Here is a 17,687-nt window from a genome sequence, read left to right as displayed (position 1 = left end):
CCCCTGCCGCGCTATATAAAAGTTTCACGCAGCGCTGATTTATACGCTGAATCTTGCTAAGTTGTTACATTCTGACTGCTGCTAGTTGAGCTCGCACACCGTCACTCAGTCCCTTATCTCTCACTTTCCAAACCTGGAACACAACCCTCACTTACAATGGGTTTGTATTGTGTGAATAATTAGAACCATCAATATAGGCGGGAACTTTATGGATTTTCACCCAAGGGAGCACATATCAGGAATTCACATGCGCACTCCCCACTGTCTTTCTTCACTACGGCAGTGTAAATCCATAAAAATTCCCCGTATGCAGCATCTTTAGATGGTTTTTGTATTATCACACAACCATTTCCAGGTGGTACTACTGTCTAATGCTGGTTAACATGTCAGGCTTATCAAGAAGTATCTTACATTATTCAGTGCAATTACACGTATTGTGTCCATTAGAATATCTTCATCAACTGCACTAGTACTCCAAGCAAGCACCTTACTCTGAGCTGATACTGTGATAGTTCAAGCTGTATTTACATAGTCTAGGGAACACTATGCTGAGAATCCTCAGACAAGACATTCTTTTTCCCCCCCCTATATACACACACACACACACACACACACACACAGAGTACACCAATAAAAGTATAGAATTAAACTTATCTATACATTACAAATTTTACATTTGCTTGCATTCCCGGTCAACTTTTTCCATTTATAAATTCTTCCATACACATTTTCAATGGACATGGCTCAGGTAAAGTTGCCACCCTGTAATTACACTATCATGCCAGTGGAAGCGCTGATGTTTGCATAAGCAGTTCAGTTCCCATTACAAAATGTGGATTCAGGAATTTGTAATGGCAATAAAAATAAACAAGGACAGAATGTATGACTTGAATATGGCGGCTGAAGTATATTTGCGCATAAGAAATAGGAGCAGGAGTAGGCCGTATGGCCCCTCGAGCCTGCTCCGCCATTCAATAAGATCAAGGCTGATCTTCGACCTCAACTCCACATACCCGCCCGATCTCCATGTCCCTTCATTCCCCTGGAGTCCACCCTTTAACCCCGTTTCATCTGAGCTGGACTCCCCACGTGCAACACCAGGAGAGATTGACTAGTGTTTTGATAAATGTGCATGAGTCACCAAACACAAGTACGCCAGCTAGAAATTAAAAAAAGGTACACCAGCTATAGTTATGTAGCCAAGTGGGAAAATGCAGTGAATATTTAAGTCCACTAGATGGCGCGGTTCATTTTCCCCTTTAGAATTTGAAAAAAGGAGAAAAGGGTTATGGGAAGGGCCATGTGATGCCAAAGGAACCTCCCCTTTCTTCACAGCCTCCATTTTCTAGATCCAGCGTGGGGGGGTGTGCTCTGAGGTGAGTTGGGGTGAATATGACTTTTGAAATGAACTTAGTCTGCGTAAAGTACAACTAAAACAGCATTTAGTGCAGCCAGACATAGTTTTAAAGTGATATTGTTTCCCAAATCACTCGATATCACGGGGATGCTTGTAGATTGTCCCACCATGTGCTGGTGTTAACCTTTGTTAAAATTGTTGTTGAGTCCTTGGGGCTACGTTTCGAACGAGTTTAATACTTTCTGTTTGCTTGTAAGAGGTGACAAGTGATAACGGGACATACGAATGTATGGTATGATATGTTTTGTTTTGTATAATGATTGTTAGTTAATTAACTGCCTTCACCTGTGGTTTGCCTCATGTTCTGTTTTGCAGCAAGCCACTGCCGTATTTTGTCGACTGTGTTTTATGTATTTACAATTTCATCCTAAACCTAGACCCAAGTTATTAATACAGAATAAAAAACCCCAAAAACGAAAGTTCGTGTCCTGTGCTGCTCCATTTCGCCAGGCTACACATTTTGGTACCAGGAGTGGGGTCTGTTAGCTTGGAGTTTCTCAGGTTTGGGAAAGTTACATAAAATACGGCAGTGGGGGAAGAGCGGTGTGGTGCCAAGTGGACCTGGAGACGGACGGAGAGTGCTGCCTGGGGTTGCTAAGGAGGACCAGACCAGACAGACGGGATCCAGAGGGCGCCAGGACCAATCTGGGAGAGGACCCATCAAGGCACCGAGGAGGGACACCATTGGAGAAGAATCGTCGCAGCGGCCATCCCATTCAGTGACTGTCAGGGACTTGTGAACTGAGTCAAAATGTTAGACCCTCCTGAGGAGGCGGGTGGAGCTCACAATTCGGATGGTGAGGACAATACCTCTAGTGTGGGTGAGGGCAACCAGATAGATGAACTCAAGGCACAGATTTCAGAGTTGAAAAAAAACCATGACCAAGCAATGGCAATTATTGCCACTCTAGGTAATGGGGCAACCAAGTCATATGTGTATGTACCCAGAGAGCGTCAGATCCAACCATTCAGTGGTGAGGTATCCAAAGATAGTCGTTCAGTTGATGAGTTCATTGAAGAGGTTGAAAGTGTACTACGAGCTAGAGATCAGACTCCTGCAGAGCAGGTAGATTTCATTCGATCTTTGTTGAGGGGGGCAGCCCTACAGGAAATTAGGTTACGGTTGGGTGGAGAGTCTAAGCAGCCCAGTGACCTGTTCAGTTACCTAAGGGGGGCTTTCACCGAAAAACGCAGTGAGTCCCAGCTGTTAGAAACTTTCTATGAACGCAAGCAAGAAGAGGGTGAAGATTTCCGAGAATACTCACATGCACTCTCTCAGATTATTAGAACTTTGGTAAAGCAATCACCTGATGCTGTGCCGGACACAAAACGGGTTGTCAGAAACAGATTTGTTGATGGTGTTAGAGATCCCTCACTCCGGAGAGAGTTGCGCAAGTTTGTACGAGACAACCCCCAGTCTACCCTGTTCGATGTACGTGAGGAAGCTGTCTTATGGTCCTTAGAAGACCAGCCCTGTAGCACTAAAGTTGCAAAGAGCAAGAATGTAGTGTGTGACAGTACGGGGAGGGATCTTCAGTGTTCTGCCATTGGGGTACCAGGCAGCCAGGCTGTCACTTTACAGGATGTTCTTAAAGTGGTGGCGGAACAGGGTAAAGCTATCGGGGAACTAACAGAGGCAGTACGGGGTCTTGCTCTACAGAAGGAAAACACGGGTAATGACAAGGTTGGGAAACCTAGAGCCAAGCCAAAGTTCACTGATGAAGGTCAGCCTATTTGCTTTAAGTGTAACGGGGCGGGGCACATTGCCAAACAGTGTCCTCAGAAGCACGAGGTAGCAAACACATCCACCACTGCTGGCTGGGGTGCAGGAAAACTAACTCCCTCGATTGCCATGAGCCGGGCAATGCGAGGAAAACCTGCAGGCTCTCAGAACAGTACTGGTATTCGTGACAGATTTCTTGACCGTGCAGTAGGTAAATGTCCAGTAGTAGATCTCAAGATTGGGGGGGTTACTGCTAACTGTTTACTGGATACCGGGAGCCAAGTCAGCACTATTACTGAAGTTTTTTTCAGAGAGCACTTACTTGGGAGGGATGAGGATATGCTGCCTACAACCGGGTGGCTTAAGATCACTGCCGCCAATGGGTTGGACATTCCCTACTTGGGCTACCTTGAGTTAGACGTTGAAACTATGGGCATAACCTTACCCGAATGTGGTTTCCTGGTAGTCAAAGAGCATCAGCAGTCACAGCCTGCAGCACCAGGTCTTATTGGTATGAACATCATCAGCCGATGCAGACAACTAGTTCATGCTGAGTTTGACACTACTCTAGGGGGAAAGTTGGATTCAGATTGGAGGGAAGCATTTCAGCAAGTACAACAGTGTAACATCACTCCAAAGTCATCTTCTGTCCGTGTAGCTGGTAGGGGTGCTGTACATGTGCCTGCGTCTTCCATAGCTACAGTCTATGTAAAGGGACTTAAAACTCAGTCAGGTGGCAGCACTAAAATGCTGTTGGAGCCAGGTAACACACCATTGCCAGGTGGCCTGGTAGTTGTCCCCACTCTAGTTGAATCAAAGGGACATTTATTTCCAGTGCAGGTGGTAAATTTCTCTGAGGAGGATGTGTGGTTAAGCCCCAGGACCAGGCTTGGTATTCCGACTCAGGCAGAGTGTGTAGACAAGGACTCCTGTGAGGTGCGATTTCAACGCATCTCCGCTGACACAGAGGAAGTAACTGTTGGCAGAAAAGAAGGACAGATGACAGACCAAGACATTCAGTTGCTTTTGGACAAACTACACATAGGTGGCACACAGGGCCAACAAGCAGAGTTAGGTGCACTTTTAGCCAGGTATTCGGAAGTATTTGCTTTTAAGGATGAGGACCTAGGCTACACTGATAAAGTTGAGCATGAGATTAACTTGGTAGATGACGCACCAGTTACAGAGCCATACCGTCGTATCCCACCTACACTGTACAAAGAGGTGAGGGACCACATCACTAAGCTTTTAAGAAAGCGTGTCATCCAGGAGAGCAATAGTTCATACGCTTCACCCATAGTGGTAGTTCGTAAGACTGATGGAGACATACGACTATGTGTTGACTTTAGGAAACTAAACTCAAAAACCAGACGTGACGCATTTCCTTTGCCCCGCATTGACGAGAGTTTTGATGCCCTTCATGGTGCAAAGTTCTTCTCGACCATTGATCTTGCAAGTGGGTACCACCAGGTTGCTGTTCGTGAAAGTGACAGGCCTAAGACTGCTTTTACAACTCCTTTTGGCCTTTTTGAGTACCTCAGAATGCCTTTTGGTGTCTGTAATGGACCTGCGACTTTTCAACGACTTATGCAAGCGACTATGAGCGACTTAGTGTTCCACATCCTATTAGTGTATTTAGATGACATCCTTGTGTTCTCTCAGACCTTCCCGGACCATTTAGAGAGGCTTGAGACAGCTCTAAGACGACTGAAAGAGACAGGGTTGAAAGTAAAGCTTGAAAAGTGTCACTTCCTGCAGCAGGAAGTCAGGTTCCTTGGGCATCAAATTTCAGGGGAGGGTATAGGGACAGATCCAGAGAAAATTGCCGCCTTAAAGAAGTGGCCGGTCCCCAGTACAGTCAAAGATCTGAGGTCATTTCTTGGTTTCTGTAGTTATTACAGGAGGTTCATTGAGGATTTTTCTAAACGAGCTGGCCCTCTCCATGACGTAGTCAATGCATGCCTTAGGGAAGACAGCCCAGCAAAAGCAAAACGGTTGTTTGAAGGTTCATGGACAGCTGCGTGCCAAGCTGCTTTCGAACAGCTGAAAGAAAAGCTGATCAGTGCTCCAGTGTTAGGTTACGTAGATTTCACTCAGCCTTTTATTGTAGAGACGGATGCCAGTAACCTAGGATTAGGTGCCATCCTCCACCAGCAGCAGGGAGATAGGAAGAGAGTGATAGCATATGCCAGTAGGAGGCTCCGTAATGCTGAAAGAAATGACAGAAACTACAGCAGTATGAAACTAGAGCTCCTCGCCCTCAAATGGGCTGTTTCAGAGAAATTTCGAGGTTACCTTCTAGGTTCCAAGTTCACTGTCATAACAGATAACAACCCCCTGTGTCACCTTTCTACAGCTAAGTTAGGTGCTGTTGAGCAAAGATGGGTGGCTCAGTTAGCTGTTTTTGACTTTGACGTCAAGTACCGCCCAGGCCGCTGTAATGCAGCAGCAGATGCCCTCTCTAGGCAGCCGTTAGCAGGGGAGCCCGAGTCAGACAGTGGGGATGCAGACTATGATGGTTGTGTGGCCATATGTAATGTCACTCACAAGGGAACAGCTCTAGGACCAGACTTAGGGACAGCAGGAGTCAAGTGCTGTAAAGTCAGACAGATCCGTGTTTCGGACGCAGAAGAAAGTACTGAGCGTAGTGAGTTGCAGGGTAACACACCAACACTTCCCGGTTACTCTAAAGAGGAACTACGTAAGTTTCAAGACACAGACCCCACCCTCAGCGTGTTTAGGAAGTTTTGGGGTGAGCAGCGAAGGCCAACTTACAAGGAGAGGTCGCAGTTATCCAAGCTAGTATTATCCACGTTAAAGCAGTGGCCCCGTATTTGTGAGCAAGATGGTTTGTTGTACCGTGTAATCGAGGATGTCCATGTTGGTGAGTGTCACCAGCTACTACTGCCCTCTTGTTTGAAAGAAGTCGTGCTTGAAGGTGTGCATGATCGTATGGGCCATCAGGGAATAGAGCGCACACAGAACCTTTTGAGACAGAGATGTTTTTGGGTTGGGATGTATGGGGATGTGGAACAGTGGGTCAAGAAATGCGAGAGGTGTGTTTTGACAATAATGCCCCACCCCAAGATACATGCCCCTATGAAATCATTTCTAGCCTCCCGGCCCCTTGAAGTAGTTGCTGTAGATTTCACCATGCTGGAACCGGCCTCCGATGGTCGTGAGAATGTGTTAGTGGTGACCGATGTTTTCACTAAATTCACACAAGCCTTCCCTACTCGGGACCAAAAGGCTGATACCACGGCAAAAGTCCTTCTCAAAGAGTGGTTCATGAAGTATGGGGTCCCAGAAAGATTGCATTCAGACAGAGGTCGAAATTTTGAGAGTGAAATCATTGCCGAGCTGTGTAAGCTTTATGGTGTAAAGAAAACCCGCACTACCCCACACCACCCGGAAGGAAATGCTCAATGTGAGAGATTCAACAGATCTTTACATGATCTTTTGCGTACACTGCCTCCAGCAAAGAAGCGCCGCTGGCCTGAGCACTTATCTGAGTTGGTGTATGCCTACAATGTAACACCCCATGCTACGACTGGCTACTCACCGTACTATCTGCTTTTCGGGGTTCATCCACACCTTCCTGTAGATGCTTTATTAGGTCAGGAGCAAGTGTTAGACAAGAAACATGAGTGGTTGGTTGTCCACCAAGAGCGTTTGAAGGAGGCACATGCAAGGGCAAGAGAGTACACTGAAAAGAAATCAGCTCAAAGAATTGAACTTAACAAAGACAAAGTGTACTGTCCAACCATTGAGGTGGGTCAGTTGGTATACTTACGACACATGCCTTTGGGTAGGAACAAAATTCAGGATGCTTGGGGTCCTACTGTGTACAGAGTGGTGGAGGTACAGGGTACTACACATGCAGTTGAGCCTGTAGAGGGCGGTCCTTTAAAAAGGGTCCATAGAGTTAATCTTAGGCCATGTGTTACCCCTGTCCCTGAGCCTAGGCGGACGAGAACCAAGTCCCCTGTCACCGTACCCCCTGTCACTCTTTTGACAGAATCGTTGCCAGAGCCCTCTGATACTGAGTTTGTTGTGGTAGAGGAAGTCACCTATCCAGAGTTAACTCAGGAGGAAAAAGTAAACAATGATCCTGTTGATAACGCCCAAGATGTACAGGAATCAGAGGCTGTTTCTGAGCCAGAGCATTCAGATCCTTCTGAGTGTGGGACTGAGGTTGAGGTACCCATTCCGGCTCCTCGCAGAACTAAAAGAGCCAATGCTGGGGTAAACCCTAACCCATACCATTTGCCTCAGTCAGCCTGTAATGCAGTCTCACTCAGTCCTGAGGTGTTCTCTCATGTTTTATCGAGTCTGGGTACTGCATTTTTTCGAGAAGCTGTAAAAGAAGTGAAAAACGGGTGCTAAGTCACCGAGGACGTTGACTTTAAAGCAGGGGAGAATGTAGCCAAGTGGGAAAATGCAGTGAATATTTAAGTCCACTAGATGGCGCGGTTCATTTTCCCCTTTAGAATTTGAAAAAAGGAGAAAAGGGTTATGGGAAGGGGCCATGTGATGCCAAAGGAACCTCCCCTTTCTTCACAGCCTCCATTTTCTAGATCCAGCGTGGGGGGTGTGCTCTGAGGAGAGTTGGGGTGAATATTGTTAAGTCTGTGGGTTGTATTATAAATAATCACAGACTCCACTGTTAACAAAATAAAACACGTCTTTACTATTCAGAGGCTCGGGCGATTCTGCCCTAGTTAACGTATCACAACCCTTATATACTGGTGTGGTCACTATCGGTATTACAGTATACATGAGCCAATAGATAGTGCCACCCTAAAGTAGTGCTCTTAAAGGCAAACGGTTACATTCTATAGTTCCCTTAAAGGTAAACGGTTACATACACAACACTCCTCCCTTCCTAGCTTATTACTTACAGAATCCCGTTAAACATACAATCTTCAACTTTATATAAACAGTTTGCAGATATACTCTCGATGGAGTCAACGTCATATAACAATTTACAGATATACTCTCAATGGAGTCAACGTCATATAACAGTTTACAAACATACTCTCAGTGGAATCAGTTTACAGGTTCAGTCTCTGTGGGAACAGTTCATAAATTCAGTCTCTGGTATTAATTCGTTCCAGACAGCATCCTCCATAGCTTTTTTTTTTTTTTAACAGCTTGTACTTTCGTCCTGTTGAACCAGCAGTGCGGACTTATACAACCCACTGGCTGTCTTGATAATGTCCCTGGATTTTTTTTTACAAATTTAGCACCTTTCGTAGTGTTCGGACTGAGGTAGTAGAAGTAATAATATTTTAAACAGTTATTATTTTCTGCTTCTTCTTTTTCTTTTCTGCCTTTTTGAAACTCTCCGAGCTCTTTTCCCGGCTGCCATCTGTAGCGCCACCAACTCTCTATGTTCCTTAGACCTTAAGTGCTTCCTCAGGATTTCAGCACTTTGGGAGTTCCCATCACAATTTGGGCAGACCACATCCTCATAACATTCGGTGTCACTCAACAGGTCAAAACCCTTCTTCAAGCAATCATATTCATCCTGCTCTTCCTCGGATGTCTGCCCTTCCTTCCCTCCTGGCCTCATTTGTGCGTTCAATCCTTTCCCTTCCTTCAGGGATTTCGTTATCAGGCTATTTAATCCTTCTACTGAAGTAGCTGTTTCCCCATTCTCCTGTTCCCCTGGACGTAATTCAGCGTACTCCTCCATTTCATCCATCATTTTCTCCAATGCTTTCATCTTCTCTTCCTCTTGTACTTTGGCTTCCAGTGCTTGGAGAAGTTGCGCCTCGATGCTCTCTAGCTCATGTTCAGGGCCCATTCCCAGTTGAAACTGTTCTTCAAGTCGGTCAACCTCGGTAATTGCCGCCTCATATTTGTCTTGGGCTTCCTTCCATATTTTTATGAGTTCTGCCATGTCTTTCACCTCTACATCCTCATCTATGTATGGAACTTCTACCGATGAGTCTGTCTTGGCCCTGAGCTCCTCAAGAATTTCCTGCAGCCTTTGGACTTCTTGCTCATGTTCAACCTTTAGTTGCTCATATACTTCCAACGAAACTAGCTTTTCGGAGGTTGCTGAGTTAACCCCCTCCAGAATTGTAGTCTGGGCCTGTTCATACTGTTTTTTCAACTTCTCGCACTCTGCTTGTAAGGAGTCGTAGAGAAGAACTGGAATAAAATCCTGGCTTCCTGAAGATTCCTCTTCATTTGTTTCTTTCGCAATTTCCTGTTGGAGTTCAGCCAAGGCTGCTATGCTATCTGCCTCTCGAAGTCTCACTGCCATCAACTCTTCTTTATTCTTGCAGTCCATCTCAGCCATTTCCCGTTTACTTTCATTTAACTGAGTGAGTAGTCCCTTATTTTGGGCTGAGAGATATTGCACCTTCTCATGTAGACCCTTGCACTCCTTCTCTGCTTGACATAGCTGATTACCGCTGATTTGGTTCTGCGTTTCAAGTTCCAACATCCTTTGCTTAGCTTCTTTCAGTTTCGCCCCTATAAGCTCCTCTTGCAACATGGCCACATTATTCTCATCAGGTAAAGAAGCGTTTCTCTTTTCCATGTCCAAGATTTGTTTCTGCATCTCCTTAAGAGCACCCTGTGATTCAACTTCTCTTAACTTTGCCTGCACTAGCTCCGTCTCTAATTGCAGAACAAAATCCTCAGTGCAGCGTGATTTGCCCTTCTGCTGTATCTCTAGATCATGCAAATATTCTAACCCCTGAACATCATCAGGGAGATGTGATCGGTAATTGGTCACGATGGCTCTATGGTCGCTCTCTGCTTGAGCCAGTAGGTTCTGTTGTCTTTCCAGACTCTCCCATTCGGTGTCATAGAACTTTTTCATTGTTTTCATCTCTTGTACGAGGCGGTAACTTAATTGTTCTAATTGTTGTTGTACTTTGAAATAGCGTTGAGTTCGAGCCCGGTGTTCCTCCGTAATGCATATGTCTGTAGCTTGAACAGACTCAGAATTCTCTGTCTTTATGCACGCCATCGATTTTCCAACCTTAGTCTGTGAGTTAATGTTAACCTTGTTTTTCATACATAAGCTGGACTTATCGTCTTCCGGCTCAGAGTCTGAGCTGCTTGTCTGCACCGAGTCCTCACTCGTCATTGCTTGTCGGTAGTGCCATTCCATGTCTATTTTCTTGATCCACTCCAGTCCTAGAAGTGGTGGTCCTCCCTCAGGTAGTACGTACAAATTCATTCTTGGGTGTACTTTACCCCTATCTCTCACCTTGACTCTTATTTTCCCCATGGGGTATACGCGATGCCCCGTGTATGTCTGTAATACGAACTTGGTATTTCTTAAGGGTATGTGAGAGAATAGTCGGTGGTAGTCCTTTTGGTTGATGACTGATACAGCTGATCCCGTGTCCAGCTCCATTCGTACTTGGACTCCAGCTATTTTTAGTGTGACCCAGATCGTCTGTAGATCATTTACTTTACCCACATTGTGGATTCTCAGACTATCCAACTCCTGGCTGTTTGGGTCTGAGTCTGAATTTTGTTCGTCTGAACTCTTTTCAGCCACCTGATGCACCTTGTTGTACTTTTCTTGTGGTGGTGGCTTCCTTTGCTTGTTGGTCTTCTTTCCGGACCTGCATACCTTTGCGATGTGACCCAGTTTGCCACATTTCCTGCACTCTTGGTTCTTAAACCAGCACTGATTCTGGTCGTGCGTTGTCTTTCCACAACGGTAGCATTTGGGAGTGCTTGCTGTAATTTGGTCCACCCCGAGTGCCGCCGCCTTTAGCTGCATTTCCGCCGTCCCTTTCGCTGCGGCTTCGTGCGATGAAGCTATGAGGACAGCCCTGTCCAGTGTGAGGTCGTTTTCTTCCAGAAGTCGCTTCTGCGTTCCTTCTTTGGCCAAGCCGCATACGAACTTGTCCCGCAGCGCCTCTGTCAAATTCCCTCCAAACTGGCAGTATTTCGCTAGCTTACGCAGTTCGACTAAGTATTCCGCATTGCTTTCATCTTGCCTCTGGGTTCTGGCGTAAAATTTAAATCGTTCAGCCAGCATCAACGGTGTGGGGTTCAAGTGATCCTTCAACACTGTTACGATCTCTTCGAAGGTCTGGTCCACTGGTTTAACTGGTGCTATTAGATGTTTCAAAAGCCCGTATGTTTTTGCTCCCATCGAATTTAACAAAGTTATTGCCTTGTTGTCATCCTCAATTTCGTTGGCTACGCAATATATTTCTATGCGTTCCACATACGTGGCCCAGTCTTCTATTTCAGCATTAAAGTCATTAATATTTCCTCGCTTAGGCATCTTCTCTTTTCGAGTACAGTACAAGTATTACTTTACTTATTATTAATTTTCTTCTCTCTTCTTGAGAACACCACAAGTATTGCTGTACTTATACTTATTTTCCCTCTCTTCTTGAGAACACACCAGCCTTTCTGAAAAATCTTATTACTTTCCTGAAATTCTTAATAATTTCCAAGATGGCGGTTTCCCGCTTCTTCCTTCTTCTTCAGCGGTTTCCCCGCGAAAAATGGCGGCTTTCCCGCGCTTCTCGCTCTCCCCGCCCACTTCGATGGCGGTTTTCCCGCGCTTCTCGGCGCTCTCCGCCCACTTCAATGGCGGTTATCACCCGTTCCCCGACGCTGACTTTCAGCCCGAGTGCGGCCCTTATCAGCGGATGCAATCGATGGCCCGGCTGCGCCTCGCACTTGAAAGCGGCCCCCGGCCTCTGGCTCACCCGCTCGCGCGGCTCTTGCTCGCTCCCTCCCGGGCTCTGGCTTACCCGCTCGCGCGTTTCACCGCGGCTCTTATCAGGGATTGCGATCGCCCTGTCTTTGCAGCCAACGCTGCGGCTTACCCACGAGGTTATGGAGGCTTCAGGGTCCTAATGCCTGTCGCTTCCAGCCTGTCGGTTCCAGACTGGTGAGGATTGAAACCTCTCTTCAACGTCCTGTCTTCGGACGAAGCCGCCGTGGAACAACTGCCGCAGGGTTCGAATCCTGACTCGTCGCCAATGTTAAGTCTGTGGGTTGTATTATAAATAATCACAGACTCCACTGTTAACAAAATAAAACACGTCTTTACTATTCAGAGGCTCGGGCGATTCTGCCCTAGTTAACGTATCACAACCCTTATATACTGGTGTGGTCACTATCGGTATTACAGTATACATGAGCCAATAGATAGTGCCACCCTAAAGTAGTGCTCTTAAAGGCGAACGGTTACATTCTATAGTTCCCTTAAAGGTAAACGGTTACATACACAACAAATATGACTTTTGAAATGAACTTAGTCTGCGTAAAGTACAACTAAAACAGCATTTAGTGCAGCCAGACATAGTTTTAAAGTGATATTGTTTCCCAAATCACTCGATATCACGGGGATGCTTGTAGATTGTCCCACCATGTGCTGGTGTTAACCTTTGTTAAAATTGTTGTTGAGTCCTTGGGGCTACGTTTCGAACGAGTTTAATACTTTCTGTTTGCTTGTAAGAGGTGACAAGTGATAACGGGACATACGAATGTATGGTATGATATGTTTTGTTTTGTATAATGATTGTTAGTTAATTAACTGCCTTCACCTGTGGTTTGCCTCATGTTCTGTTTTGCAGCAAGCCACTGCCGTATTTTGTCGACTGTGTTTTATGTATTTACAATTTCATCCTAAACCTAGACCCAAGTTATTAATACAGAATAAAAAACCCCAAAAACGAAAGTTCGTGTCCTGTGCTGCTCCATTTCGCCAGGCTACAGTTAAATAAAATAAATGCCTAGAATTTAGGGCAGCATCTGTTTCTGCCCCCTTCTGGCCATCTTGTAAAATTCTGATGAAAGTCACGGGTGTTTCTTCCGCCTGTGCCCAGATGTCACAATCAGAGGCAAGATTGTTGTGATGACGGTTCCTCCAGAAAGCCACGACAGTTCCGCCCAGCATACAGCCAAAGAAAGTGCTTACCATACAAGTGCCGTAAGTTGGGGCCCACCCGACGACAATCTCAGAGAAATCGATTGCTGCTGCAAAAGGGAGGGACTCGACAAAGCGCAAGTTCTGAAGTGAGATTTTGATCTTCAGCCATTTTGGTATTTCCTCTGGTGGGGGATTCCAGAAGGTAGTATAACCTTAAAATTAGAGCTAGGTAGGTTGGGGTGGTGTCAGGAAGCACTGGAAATCTGGAACTCTGCACCCAAAAAGCTGCTGAGGCTCAATTAACGGAGATTGATAGATTTGTGTTAGGCAAGGGTATTCAGGGTTACTGAACCAAGGCGGGTAGATGGATACGCCAAGTTGTAATTGAATGGCGGAACAGGATCAAGGGGCTGAATGGCCTACTCCTGTGCCTACGAGGATCTCAATTTGCACGGGAAGCCCCACACCCGTTTCAGGCAGCCCAGCGGTATGGCCTCTGTGAAAGTTACAGCGGGCTGGTCTCGGGGGTTAACCGGCTGGCAAGGCTACAGACTCGATTTTAAGGCCTTGACAGCAGACTTTCCCCACTGGAGGCAGCGGGGGGAAATCAGCCATCACCCAAGCCCAACTCTAGTGCCCCACCTAGTGTCCACCAGTAGAGTAGTAGCTGCAGAGGTAATTTTCTGGGGCAGATGGAGAAGTTTGGTACAGGAGTTGCACAAAGCAAGAAATAAAAATCTAGGGATGAAATATCCTTTTATTTGAAATCATAATTACAAAACAGTGCTCTCAAAATCAGTATAAAACAATGAGAAAATATCACATAGGAAAACCACCTTGCTGTACAACAGCAGTAAAACCTGCAACAGGAACACTGAATCGGTTTGGCCAGTTCAAGCAACACATTTGATTCATTTAGTAACACAAGTTTCACATTCAGTCTTGCATAGTACTTGGAGAACAAATCCTGGGGTTTTCTCTCTCTCTTTCTTTCTAATCAATTGCTCTTATTGCCAACTCCTAAAAAGTCAACATTTAAGATAAGATTTAATGAAACATCAGCTGCAATCTGGTTCCGATGTTCTCTCCTCCTCTGCCACCATCACCTCCTATCCCCTGGCACATTCACAATGAGGATTGCCGTTTCTCAAATGATCTTAAACCTTTCCTTTCCCCCCCCAAACCAGTATCAAACTATTAATTCCCTCCTTATACATTTGCCAACTGCAACAGAACTCAAGAGAATAGTAGTGGGGGAATGAAGTATGTCAGCCACATGAATGAATTTCACAACTTTCATTTTCTAGGGCGGAAACTTGCTCAAGGACTCGCTCCGACTCGTTCCCACTATTTCCCGGAGGCTAGATGCTGCAGCCTAAAATACGCCAGCACATTATGTTGGCGGTCACATGCAAATTAAACCCAAATGGAGGGAAACACGGCTTCCATCATACTTCCCGCTGTTTGCGCCAGTGCAATGATGGGCACGGGCCAGGGTGGGGGTCGTTAGTTGGGCTAATGTTATTGATGGTGGCAGACCTCAAGGGTACCTTTTCCTTCCTCCTACTACCACAGGACCCTGGGGCGTTACCCAGCCAACTTGGTCCAACTTTCTGGAGGCCAGAAAATATACCCCCATGTTCAAATGACCAGAAATAGGGCCAGAATCAGAGGGGCAACTCAGGCGCATGTGGATGTCCTGAACTGCAAGGAGATACCCATTAGTAACTCCAGCCCTATATTATATACAACTGATAGATCTTGCTAGATATAAAAAGTAACACTACTACAATGAGAACTACTCCTTCTCCAGCTCCTGCCATAAAAATCTGCTTCATTCACGCACTTTACACTATAGGGATACACTGACAGACTGCTGTACGGAATTGGATTAACCCAAGCGCCATTATGCTGTGGTCCAATATTTATCCCTCAACCAACATCACTAGAAAAAAAAACCCAGTCTGGTCATTTATCGCACTGACGTTTTTGTGGGAGCTTGCTGTGCGCAAATTGGCTGCCGCGTTTCCTACATTACAACAGTGACTACACTCAAAGTACTTCATTGGTTGTAAAGCGCTTTGGGATGTCCTGAGGTCGTGAAAGGCGCTATAGAAATGCAAGTCTCTTCCTTATTACTTCCCAGGAAGCAGCCAGCACTGAATTTTATTTACATAGTCAGATGTTTTGCTTGGGGCCAGCGACCTAAATGTTGAAAGAGCCCAGGAGCTAGAATCATCTGTTCAGAATATTAAAGTGTTTGCAAATCATTACAATAGTCCATTCTTGGTGTCAAATTGTGGGAAAGCAGAGCAAAGACTGCACCCAGAGATTCAAATAACCAATATATGGATATTTAAATAAGGATTACACACGCTATGGGGTACAGTTAAACAAATCAGTAAACGTTTTCTCAGTATATGTGTTTTGTTTAGTCCTTTGAAAAGGGTTTCACTTATTTCCATCTTCCGACATAGGATGTGTATTCAAGACGTTAACCCGTCTTCTGTCTTTTCAGACGCAGACGGCACTTTGCTTTCATTTCAAATGTTTTAATGCAGCCAGGGTTTGGTTTGTAGGTTCGGGGATGTTTAAACTAAAGCACGACAGATGGAGGGAGGGAGGGAAGAACAGTGTTAGCAGAGTAAAGGGAGAGGCCACAAACCATAACATTGCAAGAAATATATCTTTGTTGAGGACAAGTCCCTACACTCCCTGATCATTTGCACAGAAATTAAACCGCCAGTCATCTCCATCATTCTATCTGCTACTCTCAAAGTGGCATAAAGGTGCAGGAGAGAGAATAAATGGATGCCGGCAGCAATTTAAGTTTAGTTGTCCTGTTGTAGACAGTATAATCTGTGATCTATAGGTGGGAGAGAGAGAGCAGGGACCACTAGATCTTGCATCCAATCAAAAAGAAACATTTGCATTTAAACAGTGTCTTATTATGTCTCAAAGCACTTCACATAAAATTAACTTCTTTGAAGTGCTGCCATTGCGGTCACGGGGGCAGCCATTTTGTACACAGCAATACTCCACACAAAAGAGCAATGAGATGAAAGAGTATTTTTTTGTAGGTTTTGTTGAGGGAGGAATGGTGGTCAGGAGACCAAGAGAATTCCCTATTCTTCTTCAGAAAGTGACATTTTAGATCTTTAATATCTACTTAAACTACAGGACACCAGACAGAATCTTGCTCGATTATCGGGTTGGAAAAAAAAGAGACTTGCATTTCTATAGCACCTTTCATGACCTCAGGACGTCCCAAAGCGCTTTACAGCTAATGAAGTATTTTTGAAGTGGAGTCACTGTTGTAATGCAGGAAATGCGGCAGCCAATTTGTGCACAGCAAGCTCCCACAAACAGCAATGTGATAATGAACAGATAATCTGTTTTAGTGATGTTGATTGAGGGACAAATATTGGCCAGAACAACAGGGATAACTCCCCTGCTTATCTCAAAATAGTGCCATGGGATCTTTCACAGCCACTTGAGGGGACAGCCAGGACCTTGGTTTAACGTCTCAGCCGAACGTCTCCTCTGACAGTGCGGCACTCCCTCAGCACGGCACTGGAGTATCAGCCTCAATTTTTGTCCTCAAATCTCTGGAGTGGGACTTGAACCCACAACCTTCTGACTCAGAGGAGATTGTGCTACCCACTGAGCCACACCTGACACTCGATAGCTCCAACAATGCAGCACTGCTCCGAGATATCAGCCTCAATTATGAAGTCAAAGTCTTGGAATGCCACTTCATCTCATTTCTGATAAGAGGCAGCAGTGCTACCAACTGAACCAGGCTGAGATTAGAGAGGAGGTACACTTTTCACAATAGGGCAGACGAGGTGTTTTGAGTACATGATGTGAGCTTCCCTACTACCTTTCCCACACAGGGCAAAGGCAGATCCCCATGTGTGTTCAGCACAGGCTGCATTTGTGTCTGCTACGATGATCAGTGTGGAAAAGGGAACACAACAGTTTCCCTCACTTGAACAAGGATATTGTTACTTGTGAATTGTTCTCTGTATAACAATTCATGGCCAAGTCTTTTTAAATATTCTCAAGGCAGTGGCAGGTCAGTAAACGTACTGGGACAGCATTGCACCGCGAAGCTTGAGACAGATGATATCTTTCTAACTGGTTGAAAGCATCTCACTTAAAGAATACCTAGCCCAGTAGAGTTTTCAAAATACCACAATCAGTCTTTACCTTCCTTCCTATATACTGTACCTGACTCACACTTACCTACCCTCCCTATACTGTACCTGGTTCACACTTACCTACCCTCCCTATACTGTACCTGGTTCACACTTACCTACCCTCCCTATACTGTACCTGGTTCACACTTACCTACCCTCCCTATACTGTACTTGACTCACATTTTTTACAATCAAATGTATTAATGCTACAATCCTTTCACAGTAAATTTAAGTCAAGAAATGCCTAGTCTGGGATAACTTAGTTAATGTCCTGCTTCTATTCTGCATCAGGACAATTCTATCCTTTCTGAGAAGTTCCACTTTAAACATTCCCTACAGTCAAATGTGAGTGAGCAGATACGATTAGGTTTCTGTTGGCCAGCTCCACAGGGAGATCGCTGGCCACCACCCAATCTCCTGCAACACCCGAGGCCAGGTATTCTCCATGACCACAGTCAACGTCACGCTGAGGAA

The sequence above is a fragment of the Somniosus microcephalus genome, chromosome 25 (genome assembly GCF_052327205.1).
Source record: "Somniosus microcephalus isolate GS21.2 chromosome 25, FLI_Smic_1.0, whole genome shotgun sequence".
Lineage (NCBI taxonomy): Eukaryota > Metazoa > Chordata > Chondrichthyes > Squaliformes > Somniosidae > Somniosus > Somniosus microcephalus.
The sequence above is the reverse complement of the archived record's forward strand: the minus strand, read 5'-3'. Positions refer to the sequence as shown.